This window comes from Cygnus atratus, chromosome 18 (assembly GCF_013377495.2).
Source record: "Cygnus atratus isolate AKBS03 ecotype Queensland, Australia chromosome 18, CAtr_DNAZoo_HiC_assembly, whole genome shotgun sequence".
Lineage (NCBI taxonomy): Eukaryota > Metazoa > Chordata > Aves > Anseriformes > Anatidae > Cygnus > Cygnus atratus.
This window is the reverse complement of record NC_066379.1, coordinates 8,679,675-8,701,550: the sequence shown is the minus strand read 5'-3', so window position 1 is coordinate 8,701,550 and position 21,876 is coordinate 8,679,675. Positions and strand designations below refer to the sequence as shown.

General features: G+C 46.2%; 1 long non-coding RNA gene across 6 annotated transcripts in view; it reads left to right on the top strand.

Annotated features, from left to right (window-relative positions):
• LOC126913529 (uncharacterized) overlaps positions 1 to 21,876 on the top strand; it is a 143,813-nt gene that overhangs the window by 63,152 nt on the left and 58,785 nt on the right. Inside the window, exon 1 of one of the 6 annotated variants that reach the window (XR_007709001.1) lies at positions 8,022 to 8,138. The exons of the other annotated variants lie outside the window; for them this stretch is intronic. This is a non-coding gene — a long non-coding RNA (uncharacterized LOC126913529). Of the gene's footprint in view, positions 1 to 8,021; positions 8,139 to 21,876 lie in introns of those variants that run through there. 6 annotated transcript variants of the gene reach the window in all.

Genomic DNA, 21,876 nt, shown 5'->3' with positions numbered 1-21,876 from the left:
CGCAGCTTGGAAATCCTGCTTCAGAGGGTGCAGCAGAGTAACTTTGATTCTATCAGATGTGAATCTGTAGGTTAAAAGGATGTAGCTGTGGAAACTGTAGGCACTGAAGACATTTAGAGGAGGAAACAAAGGAGTCAGTCAGTAGTCAACTACTGCTTTTTGTGGAACAGGAGGGAAGGAGAACAACCTGCAATGGGAAAAGTCTCCATTTGTGTCAAACCTGGGCTATGAAGCTCAGTAGAGGGAAGAGTATATTGAAAATATATTTGAAGGTATTCCCTCCCTACCTCACACTCATCCCTCAAATCAGCCATCTGCATCCTATTTAGCAGAAACAGGGCTTCAGATTGGGAAAGAGCTTGAATTTTTAGAGAGGGCCTCATGGTTTGATACTTTGCTTTTATTATGATGGATTTAAGAAACCACTCGAAGTTCCATATAAGACACAGTAAAATGTCCTGTCTCGTTGCATGATATACTCAAAAATGCACTTTCATCCTGAGATCATAATTGTACAGATGTCCAGGCAGAGGGTAGAAAAGCTAGGTAGGCTCTGTAAAGATGCTGTACATTTTTAAAGGCAGGGCAAAGTAATTCCCTTTTGAATGTAACAAATTATTTGCCTTTCATAAAGGCACCACCAGGTAAGAGCAAGCTTTTGACTGCAGAGGAGCCCATTGAACGTGGAATGTGAGAGCAGGAGGAGGTGGGATGGCGGATGGCTGGTGGGGAGGGTGCAGAAGGGCAGAGAAACAATGCTGCGTAAGTGCAAACTTTCTGAAGTCTTTCGTAATGGTTTCTTCTTGAAAGCACACAGCCCACAAACCAGCTTTAAACAGTCGCAATCTGATTTGCTGAAATTAAATTAAAGTAGGCTTTTGAAGAAATGGAGACCTTTAAGTTGGCTGATAGCTTTTAGCCCAGGAAGCTGAGCGTGTGGGGAACGTCCGTGCAGCAGATTCACAGACTGGATATCTCTAAAGGACTTTAAAGGGCTAAAAAAAGACTAAAGGCTAAAAAGGGCTAAAAAAGACTAAAGGGCTTTGGGGCCAAGAAATGGCAATCTGCTGTGATGAATTGTGACTGGACCAGACGAGTGCATAGACACTAGGAGGGAAGGGTGTTCCCTGAAGTGGGGCAAAAACCAAACAGGAGGGCTCACTGGTGAGCTTACCCGGAGTGGCTTGGCATGGCACGTGCTGCGTATGTTGTGCATCAATATTGCACGTCCAGGCGAGTTCCAGTAGTGACTGGCACCTGGGGCTCGCCATCAGCTGTGTGACCTGCTGCAGAACAGTGAGCTCCGTCCATGGGCTATGGGGACTTGCTGTGCCTGCAGCTGTGGTCCTTGCTTCGGTCTGCAGGCTTCCTTAGAGCCTGGGATTTGGCCATGTGGCTCACGGATACTCGAACAGCGCAGGCAGTGCCTGAACATGGGCTGACTGCACTGCTGGTGATCCAGCTGTGCATGGGAGGGGGTTCTGTTCCTCTAACACCTGGAGCTGGAGGCAGCAGGAGAGGGCTGGAGGGAATTCGGGGGTCAGAAACTGCTAACAGGAGCTAGGAGTTAAGCTTGGAGCAGACCTTGTCAACCTTGGCTCTTACTTTCAATTTTGTAATCCTAATTCTGCCTAAGAGCTGGCAACATTGAGAGAGAGAAAAATCTCTCTAGGCTGAAGAGGTTGGTTTTGTTCCCACTGCCTGAGATGCTCAGTGTCATTGGCAAGTTGGTTTTGTTTGTTGTTGTTTTTTTTTTCACCAGCCTGGGACAGCTGGGTACTAAGCACCGTTCCCAGCTGTGCCACTGATGTGCTTGTGTGAGTGTTGCTGTACCTCTTTGTGTCTCTGTGCCTCCTGCCCCACTTTGTGTGGGGGCTTTGGAGTTCTCCAGGACAGGGACTATCTCCTGCTAGGGTGATTTTCTGCAGCACAGAATTAACTCTGCAGCGGAGTTAACTCTTTTCAAATCACCTGTAGAGCTGAAGTGACAGAGGGATGGTTCATACATGGTAACGTCACATTGTTTGTGCCTAGGCAGGGTAGCTAGCCCCTGTTAAAAGCACCCTCCAAGCTCTAAGCTTTTCTGTATGAAAGGTACTTGAGTGAGGACAACACTCATGTTATTAGCTGAGTTCACTCAGCGGTGGAAACAAGTCCGAAGTAAATGTGCAGCCTCCAACATGTTGAATCTCCAATCTACTCTGAGGCCACTAGACGTTTTTGAAGTGAAAGTCGTTTTAATTTGAAGCTCTCCCTAGTGTTTGTGTCCCCTAAAGATTGATGTCCTCATCTGAGTAAACTGCTCAGCCCTCATGGTCTTCTGCAGCAGGATGTAAAGCATTTTTCATCTTCTTTGAACTGAACTGAAAGAGCATTTTTATGTTCTGGTATGGGTTTTGGGGTAGGAGCAGGATAAATCCCTCTAATTGTGCCATTCAGTAGACACAGCTTTGTTTATTTTTTAAGCTGGCACAGAAATGCAGGATAGGCTTAGCTGACCACAAGCCATTAAGCATTATGACTTGAATTGAATACTGAACGGTATTGTTAAAGCATAAAGGGAAACTCTGGAATAAATTAACAGGTCATATAATATCTCACATTTCCCAGAAATGCAACAGCAGCTACTCATCTCTTTTCAACTACTTTCCCAACTAAGGGTGAGATATTTCTGCTCCAACTCAGAGCATCCAGAAATAAGACATTTATGCTTGAGCTGGTCACAACTGGAGCCTTGCTCCTCTTGTGTCTGACAAGGAGAAATGGAAACCTCCAGAGGGTGATTCAGCTGCTCCTAAGACCAGCATCTGATGGATCAGATGAAATGCTCGCAGAAGGTGCCTGTTTCTGTCCACTGAAGTTCATGTAAGCACCTTCTCCTCCCAGGTCTGGGTGAGATTGCTTCACTGGCTTAAATGCTGGTGTACAGCTCTGGACTGCTGTGACTGAAGCAGGATGGTGCTGATCACTGTTCCCTTGTGCCGCTGGGATGTTTGGGAGGGAGAGCATACCTGGTACTTGGAGACTTCTGCTTGCCCTTGGCACGTGCTGGGCTCGTGCTGCACTCAGCTGATCTGATTCATCCACATTCCCTTTTGTTACTTTTCCTTGTGTGAGGCATTCTTGTGCATCTTTTCTCGCTAGCGGGCTCCAGCAGGTGTGAGCACAGAGTAGCTGCTGGCCTTGCCCGCGAGGGGTGATTGTGGGACCTGGCTCCACCTTCATTAAGGGTGTGCAAAAGTTTGGGGGCTGCCAGGCTGAGCTCAGCACAAGACACAAAGCGGGATCAGTAGCCCATGCAGTGTGCTAGGCAGTCCTGCCTGCTTGGTGTAAGACATGCTCTTCAAAATGCGTCATGCCCCTGTACTGTGCTACCAAAGCCTTCTTTTCTAGCTGGGCTCCATGCAGCGGACATGTCGTCTTGTTGCTACATTTCTTTGAGCTGGCTTGGGAAGAGGCTCACATTTGCACTCTGGAGCACTTGGCTCACATTCGTATTTTGACTGAATATTTCTAGGAGGTAGCAGGCAAGCTGCACAGAGGCTGAAACCTCTTCTTGTCGGGACACTGTCTGCTACAAATTCACATTCATATGTGTAATCCCAGAATTTTAGGTTGGAAGACTGGAGCTCTTCAGAGTAGGAACTTCCAGGATTAGGCCCTAAAAATATAAGTTATTATACCAAATAATACATACTACTGCTTAAAATAGCATAGTTATAGAACAGTGGCTGGCATCCAATGCTTGACATCCATATTTCTGTTGCCAGGATATTTTCCCAGTAAAAGTGAATTAAAAACATAGAAATCAATGTCTATTTAGACTGTTCATTATTATTGCTTCATTAAGTATAAACAATTTGTCAACACATAGCAGACACTTGGAGAGGATATTTCCTTGCAATAACAGAAATCTGAAATCCTCCTGGCTGTTTCCTAACCTGGCACTCGCAACCTTGGATACAACTGCACAACTCACAAGTTTTGAAACTAGCCTTCTGAGCTGGGCTTTGGGTAAAGTTTCTCAGCAGTATATAATTATTCCCATTATACCTGTCGTCAATGATTCATTGACCGCTGAGGCATACATATGAGCTATTTTTCTCTTTATGACTTTTCAAGGGGATGATTCACCGGTTATAAGTGTACATTATCATATGACTAAAGAAGAAAAAAAGACAAATGGAGTGAAGTGCTGCTGAGATTTTCCATATTAAAACAAAACAAAAAAGAGATTGGTCAATAAAATAGCGACGCTTCTCCCGCGTAAGGCCAGCAAACATCTGTAAAGCTTCCAAGCAGCCAGCATCCGTACAGCTTGACTTGGGTTTTCCAATTCTATAATGCCATTGATTTCAACATGCAAAACAAAATAAGTACAGCTGGAAAAAGGAAGGAGTACCTTCGCTTTTCTTCTGAATGGCTTGGCCTTTCTTTGCTCAGATGTGGGACCTTCCTCGTGACTCGCTAGCCAGGGATCACAGATGCAGGCACTGGCCACAGCAGAGGTGCGGGGCCGGGCTGCTTCCTCCAGCCAGGTAACATCACTGCTGGGAACAGCGGGGCTCCTCTTGGAGGGAAAGTGAGCAGGCCAGCGGCTGGTGAAAACCCTGAGCAGTCATGAGCCCACCTTGGCTTCAGAGGCTTTGAATGAATTCTCTGACCCATAGGTTGACAGCAAGATGGATGGCGAATAGCATTTAAGGTGCTAACGGAAAGATGGGAACAGAAAACCCTGTTCCAGTGCAAAATCTGGTCTGCAGAGTGAGATGGTTTGTTGAGCAACAAGGAAAATAGATTTATGTGTCACTGTTAGCTTCTGTGAAGAAGCCAAATTGCTCTGGCACAAAACACATGATATTTATTCACAAAAATGTGGAATTAATTGCTATCATCCACATTTTTTAATGGGAACATATTTTACTTTTTGGTTACAATAGTCCCGAGCCTCAGTCATTGTCAGGAGCGGGCCTGCCCTGCCGTGTGAAGGGCCTGGCAGGAAACGCTGGTGGGTCCGATGGGGCAGGAAGGGAGGGCAGCGAAAACCTCCATCCTACGGCAGCCTTTGAATGAGGGGAGTTCACTTACATCCTCGTGGAATTAGTATTTATGTCCTAATAGAGAGGTCTAACATTAGCTTGCTACCAAGAAAATAGCCTCCCAGGCATTTTGCTTGTATCACTGACTGTTATATGCAGTTGATTTTCCTCTTCTCTGGCTTTTCTTTTAAAAGCAAAGGAGGCAAATTCTCACCTCTCCTCCTCTCTATCTGTGTCTGTCTTTGTGACTGACCTGAAACTGAACCATGGGTTTCCTTTCCCTTCAATCCACAATTTTTTGACCCAGGCTCTTGCCAAATGCTGACCTCTCACCTTCTGAGATCTTATAGCCTTCTCCTTCCCCTCCCATGCTGTGGCCCAAGCTGAGTTTGCATCAGGGCACTCTTCTCACATCTGAGCCACAGGCACCTCCTGGAACTTCTGCTGGACTTGCCTTTCCCCTCTGCCTGGAGCACAGCAAAGCCTGCTCAGTGTGGGCTGCTCAGTGTGGGCTGCCCTGTGCCCCTCAGCGTGCCACGTCCCCCAGTGCTGTGCCACCCCGGGTCCACCTGCCAGCCTGTGCTGGTGTGTGGTGTCTGCAGTCAGCAGCAGCAGCACTGAGCCCTGCCCTACTACCATATTCTTATTGTACATTTCAGGCCATAATTTACCTGTGCTCTGCACTCTTCACGTTTTTCTGTGTCTGGGTTATCTGCTCCCTCCATTTCTCGGGCTAATGAAGAATTGACGGTGTCCTCGCAGTTCTTTCATACATGTGCAGAAGAAGAAAGAGATTTTTATCTACAGAGACAGATCGCAGAGGTATGAATTATGTGAGGGGTGAGCAGGTCGTTCTGATGCAATTCTATGGAAACAAGCAATTACATTTATAGGCATGGCTGAGTAAGGTAATTTGGAGCACAGCTGGCCAGTAGCAGGGATTTTCTACTCTCTAATCATTGCCATGGACCCACGGGCTGGAGGAAAGCCCAAGTTGAAAGGGTCGCTTGCAGGCCAATAAAAGAATATATGTTGTCTGGAAACAAGAGGCTCAACGATTTCAAAAACATGTTTTTCTTCATCTTGTTGAAACTCAAGATTACACTTAGTCATCACTTATTTGGTTGGACTCTTATGATCTCACAACTACAAACCTTTTCTTTTCTTCCCCCTCCCCATCTTCCTTTTTTTTTTTTTTTTCTTTCTTTCTTTTTCTGAAGAACCATTTATTAAACATATGTTTTTTTTCCTGGCTGGGGATTTCCACTCAGCTTTTTGTGGTAGACATCCCAACGCCTAAAGAGTTCTCAGAGTAGGGCTGGGGAGATCTTAGTCAGTACAGCAGAAAAGAAATCATGACTATTCCCCTGCATTAAATAGGTGGGTCAGATTTCCAGCTGCTGTAAATTATCCCGGCCCATGGATCCGTTCAGATGGTATTTGCAGCTTCTTTTGGAGCTGTGGAGAAGCTTTGCTAACAGAGATGCTGAGCGCACTGTTCAGCATTTGGAGGATGTGTGCACGTAGCCAGAGCAGGCTCCTGGTCTCGTCTCTGGGAGGCTCTGTTGGGAAGGATGGTGCTGCAGTGCCTTGTCCATTCAAGTGAGTGCTGCATTAACATCTATGAAAAATCGGGATTTGTCTCTCTGTGCTTTCCGAGCCTTTTTTAACCATTTCCTAGAGCTCTGACTCTTGCCTACAGTACCAATAAGCTTTCTTGCTACTGCAGCAATTCACTTGAGTCTGGGCAAAACTGTCCTAGGTATCTAAATTACCTTCTTTGTTTCTGGAGGATTTCCATTTTGTTTATCACTGTGATCCAGTTTTCCTCACCCCTTTCCAGACAGAAACTGTCGGCTTCTCTCTACTTTCCTGGTGAAATAATGCTGCACAAGTCACTGCTTCACCCTCTCACCCCAAACTCATTATTTCAACCAATCTTCATTATACGATGTTATTATTACATTTACTGTAGCGTCTGGAAGGTTTAAAATGCAGACACGCAAAACAGAGAAAAACGATTTGTTCTGCCCCAGTGATCTTGGTTGCTAGAGTCGACTTTAGCAACTTCCAGCTCCATTTACTCACCAATTAAACCAAATCCTTGTCATTTAATAGCACTATATAAATACTTGCCTGGAATAAGCTTTGCTATCTGATGTCATACTGTGTTGTACAATTTTAATTGATACAGTTAAAGTGCTGCCAAGATTTGAATGATTTTTTCTTGTGACATCTCCTTTGCGTGATATTCAATTGGTATTATATAATAATGACTAATTCCTTAGCTGAAGTCCAGCAATGAACTGTCAGCTCTCTATCCCATTCCTTTGAAGTACAAAATATCCTTATTTCATTTCCATAATATCGTTCATCTTTTGTCTCTGCTCGATCCTACTGCACACTGACTTAGCAGCATTTGCAGTATCACTTTGTGGTGTATATTCATCAAGAACTGGGTCTTAGGTATTACAGTTGAACTGGAGCTGTCAGCCTGGAGCTTACCTGGCAAATACGTCCACAGCACACTGCTCGCATAGCCTTGAGGAAGTTTTGTATTGATTTCTGGCAGGAGAAGTTCTGTCTTTTGGGATCTCCCTGCTTTCTCAAGGTCCACAAAGTTCTTACTAATTTCTGCTTGGTCTTAGGTACTGATCTCTCTTGAAGTAATTACAAGGTGAAGGGACGTAGTTTGGCTGAGAGCAGAGGAGGCCAGCAGGTAGCTCGTGTGGCACGTAGAGCTCCTTGGCGTGGCTCACGAGAGGCACCTGAAGATGCGAGCTCCTGATGCTTTTTCTAGGCTTCGTTTCTTTTTCATTGTTCTTCCTTTGGTGTGAGTTCAGCCCTTTGTTTCAGGTCAGCTCAGAAGCAAACTGTATGCTCTGTTTTCAGCTTGTACTTTGGCTGGAGTAAGCCTTTTAGTTGGTTTTGGCTTTTCATGAGACAGACTGTCTTTACATCTGCTTTTCTCATTTATAATTTAGCGTACTGCAGCTCTGCTTCACCTCCAGCTAGAGCTGTAGAATCCTTTTGTTGCCATTGTCTTCCCGGCCTGGCCTGCACTCCGTTCTGTTCATGTGCAAGATGCTCATTAAAGAGGTACGTCAGAAAACCCAAACTGCATCTCTGATGTTGTATATTCAATCAGCCTTTTTGCACTTTGCACCGCAGCAGGTGAATCTGTTAGGCTGCTGTGTTTCATTTCACTGGGATTAATTATAGAGCGAGAAGGTATGATTTATGGCAGCCAAGTGGAAGAGCAAAATCTTTGCTTTTAAACTACCCAGTTCCACAGTCTGCAGGGAGAGGTCCATCAGGAGATACAGTGTCTCATCAAACTTTTTTTGTATGCATTAATTAAAACTTTTCAGCTGGGGTCTGAAACTTTGAGGGTTATTCAGTAAAACAACCTGTGCTGAGTAGAGCAGACCCTGCTTAACTAGGCTGGTACCCAGCTTCCTCCTGAAGAGGACAGCACACCTCGCAAAATCCATGGCTTATACAGAGTCAGAAAGTATTCAGTGTGGGCAGGAAAGTCAGTAGAAGTAGGGCGTGTTTAATGAGTTATTAGTAAAATCCTAATCTATTGTATGGAATAGAACTACAACACTGTAGCTGTTTCACCAGCACAGATCATGCCTGCATGGTGTGGAAATGGCAGAAGCCCTTGGATTCCAGTGTCACCACTGACTACTGGACAGTGTGATTGGAATGGGTATGAAACAGCAATGTTCAGGTCAGGGATGAAGGTGAGGGTAATAGCGATGGGAAAACAATATCTAAGAGTGTAGCTTAGGAAATAAAATAGAGAAAGGGATTATATAAAGCAAACTTCAGAAGCATATGGCAATGGTTACAATGCCTGAAGAAGCCGTCACTAATTCAGTTGCTGTGATGTATGGGTTTGTGAGTAGGACATTGTCCAGTGCTGCCTTACCCCTGTGCCCCAGTCCCTTAATCTTTTAATGCCTCTATTCTTCATCGGCAAAGTGAGGATCCAACATTGCCTTTAGCAGGATGTGGATTGTTTTAAATTATGAATGTCTGTAAAGCACTTTGAAATCTTTGGATGGCTCTTGTTTCAGAGATACAAGGTATTATCTACACTGTCATTGCTGTGCTTGTTTGGGAAGTGCACGATGGTTTTTATTTGCAGCTGTGGTCCTGGCTGAATGCTGCAGTTGGTGCTGAGGGATAGGTGTTCCATTAAAGCTGCATGTGGAGAGCTTGGCTGCCTTTGAATATGAGAGCTTCAGGAGAAATGAGAAAGAAGGCTGCAGGATAGAGATAGATAAATGCTAGATGCAGCTTTTGCTTTATTCTTCCTTTTTTTTTTCATCATGAATCTGGCCAGCTAGAAATAAGAAATTATGCCTGTATCTATTAGAAAAGCATGGCTGGAATGTAAGATTTATTGGCACCAATATGAAGGAGCAATTTCAGAAAGAGCTCTGCAAATAAATTCATGTGTTGGGGTTTAACTTATTCTGAACTCTTCTTCTACAGGAACTAATGAGCAGAATTGTGCCAATTATTCATTAACCTTTCCCCTTCTGTGCCTCCCATAGCAAAGATTCTTTAACACTCTTTAAGGTTGGCACTTGGTGCCAATGCAGTTGTGAGGTGGGAATTTTAATACTCTGTTTACTGCTGGACTGGGGAAATGGCGTGATTATTTCCAAGCCTCTCAAAGTCAATGAGAGCTCCCGGAAGAGGACCCAGGCATCAGCGGCTCCTGTGCCTTGCCCCCATGGGTAGGGCTGAGTTTCTGCAATGCTGCAGACAGCAAGGATTGAGGGGTCCCAGGAGAACCCAAACTGATGTTCAGGAGAGAAGCAGGGGATATCGGTGTGTTTCACTCTCAGGGCTAGCTGCCACTCCCTGTGCTGAGCCTGCAGGAGTTCCTGTGTTATGCAGGGCACTCTCTACGGGCCTCCACGACAGCTTCCTGTACGGGGTGAAGACCAGAGTTCAGGTCTTTAGGATGCTGGTGGTCTGGGACGTGGAAGGTACCTTTGTGGTGGTGTCTGCGTTGTGGAGTCATCCCACAGGGCCAGAAGCAACTGCGCTGGGCTTGGAAGGATCTGAGCAGTCTCATCACACACCTGGGAGTGAGTGTCTGTATTTCACCTGCCTGGGGCCACCTTGAACCTGGACAGCAAAGGCAGGGGCTGCAAGCATGCTGCTTCCTCCCGTGTTCTGCTCCCACTCAGTCTGCGAATACCCTCAGGTTGTCAGGAGAAGACGCTGCAGGTGAGATGATCCAGGATGAAGGGAGCAGCAGCAGGGTTAGTGTGGCTATCACAAGCAACCGCGTATATGCTGTGCTGTAACTTCTCATTCCAACCCGGGGATTGAGCTTTCTCATCATGTTATCAGCATCTGATCCATGGTGATGAGCAATGATTTAATAGGGTTGTGAGTAGAGGTGATTTTCACCTCCTTTGCTTTTCTTGATCCTCCAGATTTAGCGAAAAGCCTGGCAGATGATGTCTGAGCCTTCTTGCTCCCCACAGAGCTCAGTTGCAGCAAGCCGCGCTCGATTGTTTGTGTGCGAGGAAACTTTGGGGCTGGATACCTTCTTTCTTTACACCTCCAGGATGCCCAGGAAGTCATAACTTGGAAGTCATTACAAATGGATCATTAGATAAAGCATGTTTATGTGTGAGATAGTCGACTTGGCACTAGCCTCTAATTCATGCACAGCTGAGGCTTAACGCCGCTCAAAGAGATCAGTGTGTAATGATGCTTTTCCACCTCGTTCCAAGGAATGTTTCTCCTGCCCCTCCTTTTCCCCTGCCTCTTTTAGCTCTGGTTAACTGCAGTGGAGGAGGTTTCCTCACAAAGCTTAAGCTGCTTTCTTGCAGTTTTGTGATTACTGTAGACTCACTTTCTGGAGGAAAGGCAACTCGGTCTGGTTTTCAAGGCATTTTTGTAGGACTGAGCTGAGTATGAAGCTTAATGGGATATGTACAGTGTTACACAGAATGAAGCTCTCGTGGTGTGTGCTGAAGATTTACAATTATTTTAATTTAACCCAAATGAAAATATTACGAGCCAAGTTATTTCGCAGACCTCTTTTCTGGATGGTTATTTGATTCCTTATACTTCATATGGAAGACTTAAGTTGAGGTTTGGCCGCTATATTCATGTGTCCAAATGTATTTTGGGGGCTGGATTTTCAAAGCAGGCCTCCTCAGTTTTTGCAGGTGCAGTTTTTTGTCCTTGCAACTAACTTTGTCTTCAATGTGACATTTGGAGAGAGGAAAGCAGGAGCTCACCGTGGGCACCCAGAAATGAGAAACACTTCTGCAAGTCTGTTTTTGAGGATGGGGAGAATCAGGCCAGCTTCGTTCTCCGTCTGAAGGCTTTGGTATTGAGCTTTGTGCTTTACTTCTCTTGCATTACACTGAAGCAGGGAGTGTGCTGACATGGGCCTGAACTCTAAGATGGAAATCTGTCTCAGCAGAGCCTCCAACTCATGCCTGGGATACCCTGAGGCTGGTAGTGTCACGGGGCACCCTGGGCCAGAAAGCCCGTTAATGCAAGCCTCTTTTTTGCCATTCATGGAGAGAAATAGTTGCTGCTTGGTCCCCTCAGAGTGCCTTTGAGAGATCTAGATGAAATGACTTCTAAGAAGCAAGTCCTGAGGTTGTTCAGTGCAGGCGACATGAAGAAAAGGCGGTTGTGTCCCTGCTGACCCTGCACCGGCATTCAGCTTCTACATGGGTGGCCAAAAAGGGTCCTGTGAATGCTCATGAACGTGAACCGGGGCCTGGAGCCACCTTTGGTCCTCTGCAAGCAGCTCACCATACTGGAGGAGGCTCTTGTCAACTGCAACAGTGTTTAAATTGTGCTTAACAAGCCCAGCTGCTAAAGCCCCTCCCTGAAATGTTCTCTCTCTTCATATTTTAAATTCCAGCATTCTTTTGTGGAAATTAGAAATACGACATGGAGATGGTCTAATTGCATAGTGCTTTGTTTGAGCTAGAATCAACATTTCCTTAACCTATTATTAAGCTTATCATACAGGTATATATATTTTATCGAGGTCATATTGTTAGCGTGATGTGTGCTTGGCTTCACTTCCTATGGAGGTGCTCAAAAGACACTAACATGCTGAATTGAAAGGAAGAATGAAGATGCTGATATGAAGCCCAAGAATTTTAAGTCTGTTAAAAGTGTGACTATAAAACCTTGGTTGCTGAACCATCTGCTTTTAATCTTCCTATTGCTATGCAGTCTTCTGGGGACTTGGGCTTGGCAACAGATTTCCAAATTGCTAAATTAATCTTGTCAGCTTCAGGAAGCACCAGAAAACCCTTGGGAGACAGATTCTGCGCTCAGTTACACCTGTGTGAACTCACCGCCCTCAGCTAGCACAGTGACTCTCCATTTTCCTTGGAAGAGCTGTGTAATCAAATATCTGGGCACATTGATCTGCAAACTGAAAGCTAGCTGGATTACTTGTCCAGAGCTTCTTGTGCAAAAATGGCCCTGGAAGATTTGAAACACGATCTGCATTATCATCCAGCAGTCTCAAATATCCATGTGGATATTGAATAAAAATGCTGCACAACGTTGCAGTGCCATAGCTTTTACAGCAAGATCTTTTTTTTCGGTTGAGCCAGTATTTTCTGTGTGGATGATGCATTTTCGCTGCACCCCCATTCTGTCAGCAAGGGCTGTCAGGATGCGTGAGGGCTGACCAAAATAGCCATGGCAGAGATTGTAACCACAGATCTGCCCCTAAAAAATACCCAGAGTTAAACCTGCTGCGATTTCCCTCTGATTGGATGGCAAGGCTGAGTTGGAGACTGGCTTCAGACACCTGTTAGCTTCGGAAATAACCATGTAGAAACTGTGATTCCTTAACGTGTATGGCCAACGGCATGCCAGGTGCTCAACAGACAGTACACTGAGACTGCTGTCCTGCTGGAGGCCTTGCTGGTATTTCACTGTAACAAAAGGTGTAGCTCTGCATTTCTGCCCCTCTCCTTTCAAGCAGCAAGCGCTGCAGCTCAGAGGACACCGCCAAGGACGTGGTGGTGAAGCCCAAGGAGCAGCCTGGCACCTCCAGCAACAGCTGAGGTATTTAATCACAAAGTTGTGTATTCTGAAGACCTGCTCCATGTCTGGGCCTTGTTTTGCTGCAGAGGGTCTCCCTGGAGCATTTCAGGCTCCACGTGGCCTCATTAGCTGTGAGAGACCTGCTCATCTCCCCTGTGCTGGTGATCTCCTGGTGCCTGCTGAGCAAGCTGTTTCTGCGAGGTCGGGTCCCTTGGAGCTTTGCCTTGGAGTAGCTGCAGTGGAGCCTCAGCAGCACAGAGCAGAGTTTCCACGTTGTTTTCCATTTTTAATTCTCAGGGAAAAGCCTTTAGAAAAATCCTGTCAGTCTCAGTTGTGAAATCTGACATGCAGCCTAAAAATAGCATTTCGGTGAGAGCTAAGAGTGGCTAAAATGAATTGACTGGAGGAACAGGAGTTGGCAAATGCGCGCTGCTCAGCATTTCCAAAACTAATTTTCCACATCAAGTCTCCTCTTCCTTTTCCCTGTGCTGTTTAAACAGGAATGTAAAAAGAAACTGTTAAGGAAACCCACATATGTAATTGTTAGGGGAGGAAGAAAGTTTTGTGGCTGAGAAAGAGGAGAGGAGCCAGCTGATCCTGTTACTTCTCCTGCCACAGACTTACGTGACCTTGGCAAGCCGGCGTTTCCCAGCTCGTTGACTAATATTGGCTGCTCATTCCCTGGACGCGCGGCGTGGGACAGGTCGGATGGGTGTTTGCAGAAGTGTTGAGCAGCCAGATTTCCACTAGGTTGCTCGGAATAAGAAGACACATTTGTCAACTCTGCTCCTAAACCTTGCGTTCCTCCAACTGCGATCACTGAACGTGAGGCGGGCACGATGATAGCTGGGACTGCGCTCTGGGGCTGGCAGGGCTGTGGTCTCGTGTACCAGCTGAACATCTGTCCTTCTTGTCCAGATTGCCTCATCTGCAGGATATTCAGTCCTGAAGAGTCAACAGGGAGTTCCTGTCCACATACACACAACACAAAAAAAGCCCGTGCCCAGAGGAGGGGGGAATATTAAGGCTCCAATGCTCCTGGGCTGTGCAGTCCCCTCATTAATTCCTATTTCTCAAGAGTTCTTTTTCTCAACTGCAGTTTGCTGTCTGGTGTTTGTGTCTGGTTTCTTTGTGGAGTCTGGTGCGGTGCAACGAGGGATCTCTGCTGGGCAAAGGGAGGCGAGGAAGCCACCGTTCCCTCTGAGGAAAAAAAAAGACGTGTGTGTATCCTGCACCTTCCCAAGTTAGGAGAGGAGACTTTGAAGTACAAAAATAGTTGCTGTGTTATGTACATATTGTAGGATGTTTACCACTGGAGGCTAATGCCTAAACAATGAATTTCCAAGTTACTCCAAATGCGATCCAGCTTTATTCTAAACAGCCATGCAAAACCTCCTGATTACAACAAACGAAGCTCTGCTATTTGTTTTGTTTTCACAGTTGGGGATTCTGTACACACAGAGAAGTTGCTTGGGGTCTGAAAGTGTTTACCCTGCCAAAAATAAATGTTCTAAAAATGATCACTTAGCATTCTCTGAATCTCTGCATATTTATTTACCATGAGGAATCTGCTTACAGAGCTTATATTGTATTTTTTTACATTTCAACTTTAAAAAAAATAATTAAAAAAATCAGGCAAGCTCCTTTACCAACACCCCTTTCTACTCAGAGCCATAAAACTGTTTTGTAGCTATTTTTGTGTGGGCTGTGGTTAATCTCCAGACAAGTTTATTTAGCAACCAAAGGTGATACTAAGCCAGATTTTCAAAGCAGCCTTCCAAATACAGCACAGTGGTTGGAACTGCTTGTTTGTGTGAGAGCTTGTAAACTTGCAGGTTTTTAGGAACATGGATGGCTTTCTGTCCAGTATTAGTAAATGTAGAAATAATACTATCAGACTGCTGGACTGGTGACCAAAATTCCCACTACAGGAGCAGAGTGTGTGTCAGAGCAGTCCTTTTCTGTGAAACTACAGGAGGAGGAGATTGCTTGGGGGAAACTTCAAAATCTGGATGTTCTCAGCCCCACCCATGGCTTCTCCTCCCCTACAAATGCTGTTTTATTTGCAGATTTGCATAATTAGGGAGAATCTTTGCAGTCGTATTTTAATGTTTTTAGCATTCATGAATTGAGCGCCCTGTGAAGTTTTATCACCACTTTCAGAGAAGGAAACTGGGAAAGAGAAGTGACTTACCTGGGGTCACGCAGGGTGTCTGGGGAGCCTTGGGCGATGCACGGCTCTTCTGACTGCCGGCTTTCACCTGTGGCCATCTCAGCTCCCTCTGGCCCTGCCTTCTCTGGGACAGGCCGCAGGCAATTGAACCTCTTGATGTGGCTTGTTGCTGGTCTCTTGGAGAAGTTTTTGCAGTTCTTCCACTCAAGCACTCCACACACTACAAGTTTGTCCATCTGTTCCCTTTCAGACCTGTAGAAACCCCTCAATGAATTGCTAACGTGCAGTGGGAAGAAAAAGTCTTTCGAAGCCTCACAAGATCACAGCGCACTGAGGAAAGCCCAAGTGGGATCTTCCCAGCCGCCTGCCTGCGGCTTATTCGGCGCTGGGAATGCTTTCACATCTTGTCCAGCAGAGCAGGAGAGGCAGCAGCAGGGGGTGACGGAGGAGCACCCTGTGGGGGCTGTGCCTTGGCAGTGCAGGGTGCTGGTGGCCCAGCCGCCTCTCCTGCCCGCTCCCACCGGCTGCAGGCACAGCTTCTGGTCTCTGCACGCGAGCTAGCCTCCTGCACGCCTGCCAGTGCTGGTGTCTGCACTTGGTTGACGAGTTTGCACGCTGGAGTGCTTCCGTGAGATGGTTTTGGCATAAATAGAATACTCTTGCTTAATCTTTGGAAAGAACCGCTGTCAGTCCTGTGCAGAAGTGGGTTACAGACGCGTGAATCAGCTCTTAGAGCGATACGCATCACTGCAGGTACCAGCTACACCTCGCCATTTGCCTGGGTGCACGTTCTTGCCCCTCTCTCTGCTGGCTGGGCTACCAGAATCACATGGCAGTCCCTGTGGGTCACACCACACTCCTTCAGCACTCGTTTTGGTGCTGGTAACTTGCCCCTGTGTGAGATGGGGTCTGTGCCTGGGCAGCACCTGTGCTCCCCGAGGCAGCTGGAGCTCTCTATCGGTGCTGCCTTCTGCAAGGCTCATCACTGGAGCTGCTCAAAATACTGTCATTTTTTTGTTTGTTTTTAAAGGAAATTTTAAGCAGCTGGATGACTTTCAATCCACTTTCCATGAAGCTCTGAGAACTTTTCTTTCATCTCTTTCCTTCTGATCACAGAATATAGGTTGGATTACTTAAGTGAGAGAGAGTGGTGGGAATATTTCCTTTCTTGCTAGCTTGCTGTTTGGGCCCTGGGATTTCTGAATCCACCCAAACTGCTGCTGCCAGGGCCAGGATACACAGAGAGGAACTTGATTTGCTCTCGGTCCAGTCTGTACAGAAGCTGCCCCTCAGAGGGATTCAGATCAGAGGGCTTTGTGCCGCTGGCTGTTCAGCCTGTTGTTCGTTACCATATTTAATTGAGATGCCCTAGGCTTCTCCCACGTTACCTTGTTGTGTTGTGGTGGAGGGCACAAGGACAGTGAGAGTCAACTGGGATGCCCGACAGGGGAAGGGATATTGCTTTTGCAGCAGGGCTGATAGGAGCAGGTTTGCTGAAGACAGCCTGAGAGCTTGGTACCAGAGTTGAGAGGAGCAGGTTTTCCAACGCAGCATCACAGAGACCATGCTGCATCTGGAGATGCTTCAAGTGTGCACGAGAAGGGAGCACCGGTGCCAGGAAAAAGAAAAAAAAGAGAGCAACACTCTTGTACATTGCAGCTGTCCTGCCCTGCTGTGCTTGTCTGCCTCACAGGGCACAGCCTCTTGTCCTGTTTCAGGTAAAAGTGCCGGTGGTGGCAGCCGGTGATGGGCAGTGGTGAAGGTGGAGGCACATGGCCCTGAGCAAGGCTCAGCACAGCCCAGCTCAACACGGCCACCGTCTGTGGTGACAACACCTGTGGAGTTACCCCTACCAGCCTGTGCCCAGCGGCTTTGTGGACACAGGTGCTCCAGCAGTGCTGTGTTCTGCCTTCCAGCATGTTCATACCCCATGCCACAGTGAGCTTTAAGGACGTTTCAACTTTCCTGAGTTACTTACAGAGGGTTGGCACCTCATCAGCTGGGCAGGTTCAGCACTGCCACTGTGATGCTCCAGCAGGAAGACAAGGGTCTGTCTTACAGACAGGACATGTGCAGGGCATGCTGCTTCGTGGCTGTTAAACACGTAATTACATCTTTTTAGCTTGTCTGTCTCAGTAGAAGTATATTATTAAGCCAGCATGATTCCACCCAGCGTTCGATACAGAGGACATGATGATCAGCCATAAAAGAGAGGAAGAGCTGTCGGAAACTGCAGTGAATTACAATCTAGCCACTAAATTCTGCTGTGCAGTTTTCAGATGTCCCCGTCCCCATGGAAGGACACAGAGCAGTAAAGTGCTTTTGTTATCACTGCACCGACTGAGTGGAGCACATCTAAATACAAGTCCCTTGTCACTTCCCGTGACCGACAGTAGCTATGTCAGAGCTCACACGGATACCTGACCTTGGGGCACCAGCAGTTCTCCTGACCCAGATGTTTTCCAGGCTCTCTGGAGGCCGCTGCTCCATGTCCTGCTGCCTGGCATGAGCTGGGACTTCAATGAGGGTGGCCTGGTCTGGTGTCACTGTAACTTGTCTTCTGACAGCTTGTCTTCAAAGCCAGTGGCTCGCTGGAAGTGGTCTCACATGCAACAGCCATTTCACCTCCTAAAGCAGCGATGCCCGTTGCAGTTTGGATGCCATTACAGTTCCATGACCTCAGGAGACGGCTGCGCATTCATACTGCCAGGCTGGGAATAGTTGGCATTGGGCAAAAATTGCTATTGTGTCAGGAGTTTGGCATGGCTCCCTACATGATGGGAAACAGGCGCAGAGCCCAGTCAGTATAATGCAGTCAGTTTCTTGCTGATTTTTACCTGCCAAATGTGGAGCAGAAGAAGTAGTTACGGCTGATGTCATTCTTTTTTAGGTTCTTATTTATTTTTACAGGCATCTGACTCGCTGGATTAGTGAGATCCAAACTCACCCTACATAATTCTATGCAAATACCTAACATGATTATTTTAACATTTCAGGTTCAGGGAGTAAAGTACGTCCTGACCTGCTTGCCTTATAAAATGCCTGTGGTCTAATTGAAGAGCTCATAACTTTTTTTAATAACTACTTGAGATTTTTCTGTTTCTACTGCAAAACAGCTTTTTCCAGCTTTTTTCACCATTCAGCTAAAATGAACAACACAAGTGTATCCGAAACTTGCTTTTAATGTGGTCCTGGCACCACCCAGCACTAGGTCTGGTAATGAAGGCAGGGCAAACTAGTCCTGATCCCCATTTGAATCAAAGAAGGATTTCCTAGTGCTGAAGATGCAATAAAATGCCCACATATCAATACACTTTGACCTCATGTGCATCCTGCGTGACGTCTTGCTGTTTGTTGGGGTAAGAGGTGGTCTGTGCTGCAGCCAAACAGTCGAGTTGAACAGCAACTGTTCCCTCTCTCAGCCCTCAGCCCTCGCAGAGAAGCTCGGCTTTCTTCTGCCATCCTCAGAATGGGATCTGAGCTGTGCCCTCCTCCCGCACGGCTGAACTGTACTGAAACTCTGGCAAGCAAAAAGCTGGCTGTTTTGGACTGAAAGGTTTCAAGGCAAGGCTCCCTGTACCCGGCTGTGTCCCTGCTGGCCGCCTGCCCTCCTGTTAAAATCCAGCAGCGCCGAGCTTGTGTGCTCCTTGGGGCTGCAGGGGCACCGGTGCGGCCAGCAGAGCTGAGAGAGCATGCGCTGCCGACCAGATTGTCCCTTTGGTGCTTGCTTCTTGTAGACCTGGAGCCTAGATCCTGAAAGGAGATCCTTGAAGAGAGACCTCTGAGCTCATGCGGATCAGTTTGCAGGCCTGAGCCTCGAGAAGCACGGTAATTAATAACAACTTGGCAACACCGTCCTGGATTTCAATAGGAGTTTTGCACTAGGACAGGATGAGAATACAGCATTAAAATAAGGCAGACAGTTCACAGCAGGCTGAAGAGACAGGCCAAGATCAACAGGATAAAACTCTCCTCTTACGAAAACTGCCCCAAGCCTTTTTGTCCACACACAGGGCCTTAATTCAAGGCTCGTTGAAGTCAATGGGGAAAAAACCTCATTAATTTCAATGGGTTTGAATCAGTGTGAACCCCGATTCTGGCCAGAGGACAAGTGTTTATAAGCTGGCCGTGGATAAATTTAAGCTGGAAATGAAGGACGGTCTCTAAGTACAGAACAGGGAGGTTCAGAAGCCACCTTCAGCAGCGCAGGCGGCCGAAATGCCTAACTAATTATTCAGATGGAGCTTGATGGAGCTAAACTAGAGAGTACAGAGTGCGGTGGGGCTGAGGCGGCAGAGGGGAGGCCGCCAGTCCTTCCCCACCCAGGGTCCCGCACAAGCCCGGCAGCAGGGCACAAGCATGTCACATTCCTTTTTTCCTCTAATTGCCATGCAGAAAAATCTATTTTAGGCAACTGCTATTTTATGCTTCTGGCATAGCTGCATTTCAAGGGTGGGATACGTATCCAAATTATTGAGTATTGGGGCATATTTTGTGACAAATGTTACAGAAATGCTGCACAAACACAACGTCATTTGTTATTTCGTCTAATGTGGCCTTCTTTCTGTCATGCTAAAGGCATACAAGTTCCAGTCACGGTACCCTTTCTGGTACAGGACACATGCTTAAAATATCTTTCTCTTAAGCCCCTTGTGTTTCAGCTGAGCTCTCATTCCATCCCTACCACGTGCTCCTACAAGTTCCTGAAGGCCGCAGCAACCCCGATTTCTGCTGCTGGACTTGGAAGTCTGGTGCTTCCCAGCCCTTCTGAAGGTGTCTTGTTAACGCCTTCACTTGGCTTGGGCCCGTGGCCTCGCCCCCAGACTGCCGCCGTGTTCCTCCAAGTTTCTGCTGCTTTGCTGTTTTACCTCGCTTTTGAAGCGGGCTGTGTCTGTGTGCTACCATGCAGGGCAGTGCAAGCGGTGTTAGGGTTAGCCGAGGGCTCTGTGCAGCGCTGCGTGTTGCTATGGATCATTTGAAGTCTTTTCTAAATGTCAGCGTGGTTAGTAGAAAACACAAAATTAGGTACTTAAAGGAGATGTGTATTGCTGGATGTTATGGGGAGGCTGTCACCGTTCTGTGCCGCGTTCCCTGTTGGCGTGCGGTGCTGCTAGGGGCTGGCTCCTGTGCCAAGTGTGGTGTTAGGCCTTTAATCAACGTTGTGTTAAATGTATGGGATTCAAATAGCACTACTGGAATTAATCAGTCTCTAAATGAAATTAAACCTGCTTTATTGGCTATTGAAATTAGCCCACTTTAATGGAAGGGTGATAAGTTTTTCACTGTAAAAAAGTTGTAGTCCTGAACATGGCCTTGTCCACTTTTAGTTTCTCTTAAAATCCTTTACAAACAAAATTACCTTGTACTGTGATATATTTAACTTAATTTTCTTTTATCTGAAATTTCAGAACATAAGTACTGAATTTGCATTATCTCTCCTCTTACAAGAAAAGAATCAAAATTTAAGACAAGGATAGCTTTTCACAGACAGTAATACTTTTTGGAAGAAAAACAACCAAAAAAGCACTAGTCAAAAAACACCTGTCCCTGGTGGATATAAGTTAGAAAATTATTTCAAAGTTAAAAGCAAATTATGTTCTTGCTTGCTTGACTTTTCTTATGCCAGAGTGGATTGTTGCTTGCAGTTAATGAACTTTTGAAACAAGATTGTTAAATTAAAGGTTCTGACACAGGATTTCAGCAACACCAGTGACCCTGCTAAGTCAGTATGTGTTCCAGTATCTGTACCAGCTCTGATACTGGTTCGTTCCCATATTGGTTCCACTGTGAATCAGTTTGTATGAATAAATTTGTGATGCTAATGACATAGTGAAAAAATGTATCTTGCCTGGTTGAATCACCCCTAGGTCAGATCTAGAGCCACCTCATGGTCACATACAGACCAACAGAAACCTGGAAGAATCAAAACCAGGGGAGTTACTCTGGATTTACACCCAAGTAAATCAAAGCCGAATCTTGCCTTATTTTTTGCGAAAACAAAACAGAAATGAGTGCTCTGAAGCATGTTCATGATACAGATTTGTTTTTCTTAACTGTGAAACGAACTAGCTTAGAGCTTGTGCCAAATTTGGCTGAACTGCTGCCAAGTCTAGTGTACTGATTTGTATGGCAACATTGGCAAGTGAAGCTAAGGTTTACGTTGACTGCTATATTACACATTTATACAAGATCAGGGAAGTGGTTCCAATTACCTCGTGTTCTGCTGTGTGACCACAGCCAGTCTGAGGGAACAGTCATCTTTTAATGAGCTCATAATGAAACGGTTGGGCTGAGATTTAAAAGCCATTTAAGGGGCATACAGTGTGTTATGGCCTTTTATCAAAGCTACTGTGAGCATGACATGTTAGAAACCATTTTGGTGGTGGGAATTAAGCCACTGCTTTTATGGGTAAGTATAGTCACAGCTATTTCCTGTGCATTCCAGGGTCGGAGCAGTTGGCTTGCCAATTTGCTCTTGACATATTTAGAGACGGAGAAGCCACCTCTGGACTAGTTTTTGCAAACATCATGTTCCATTATGAAAATGTTCCCAAGGCTGAGGGTGAAGAGTCTGGCTCAGAATATCTCCATCTC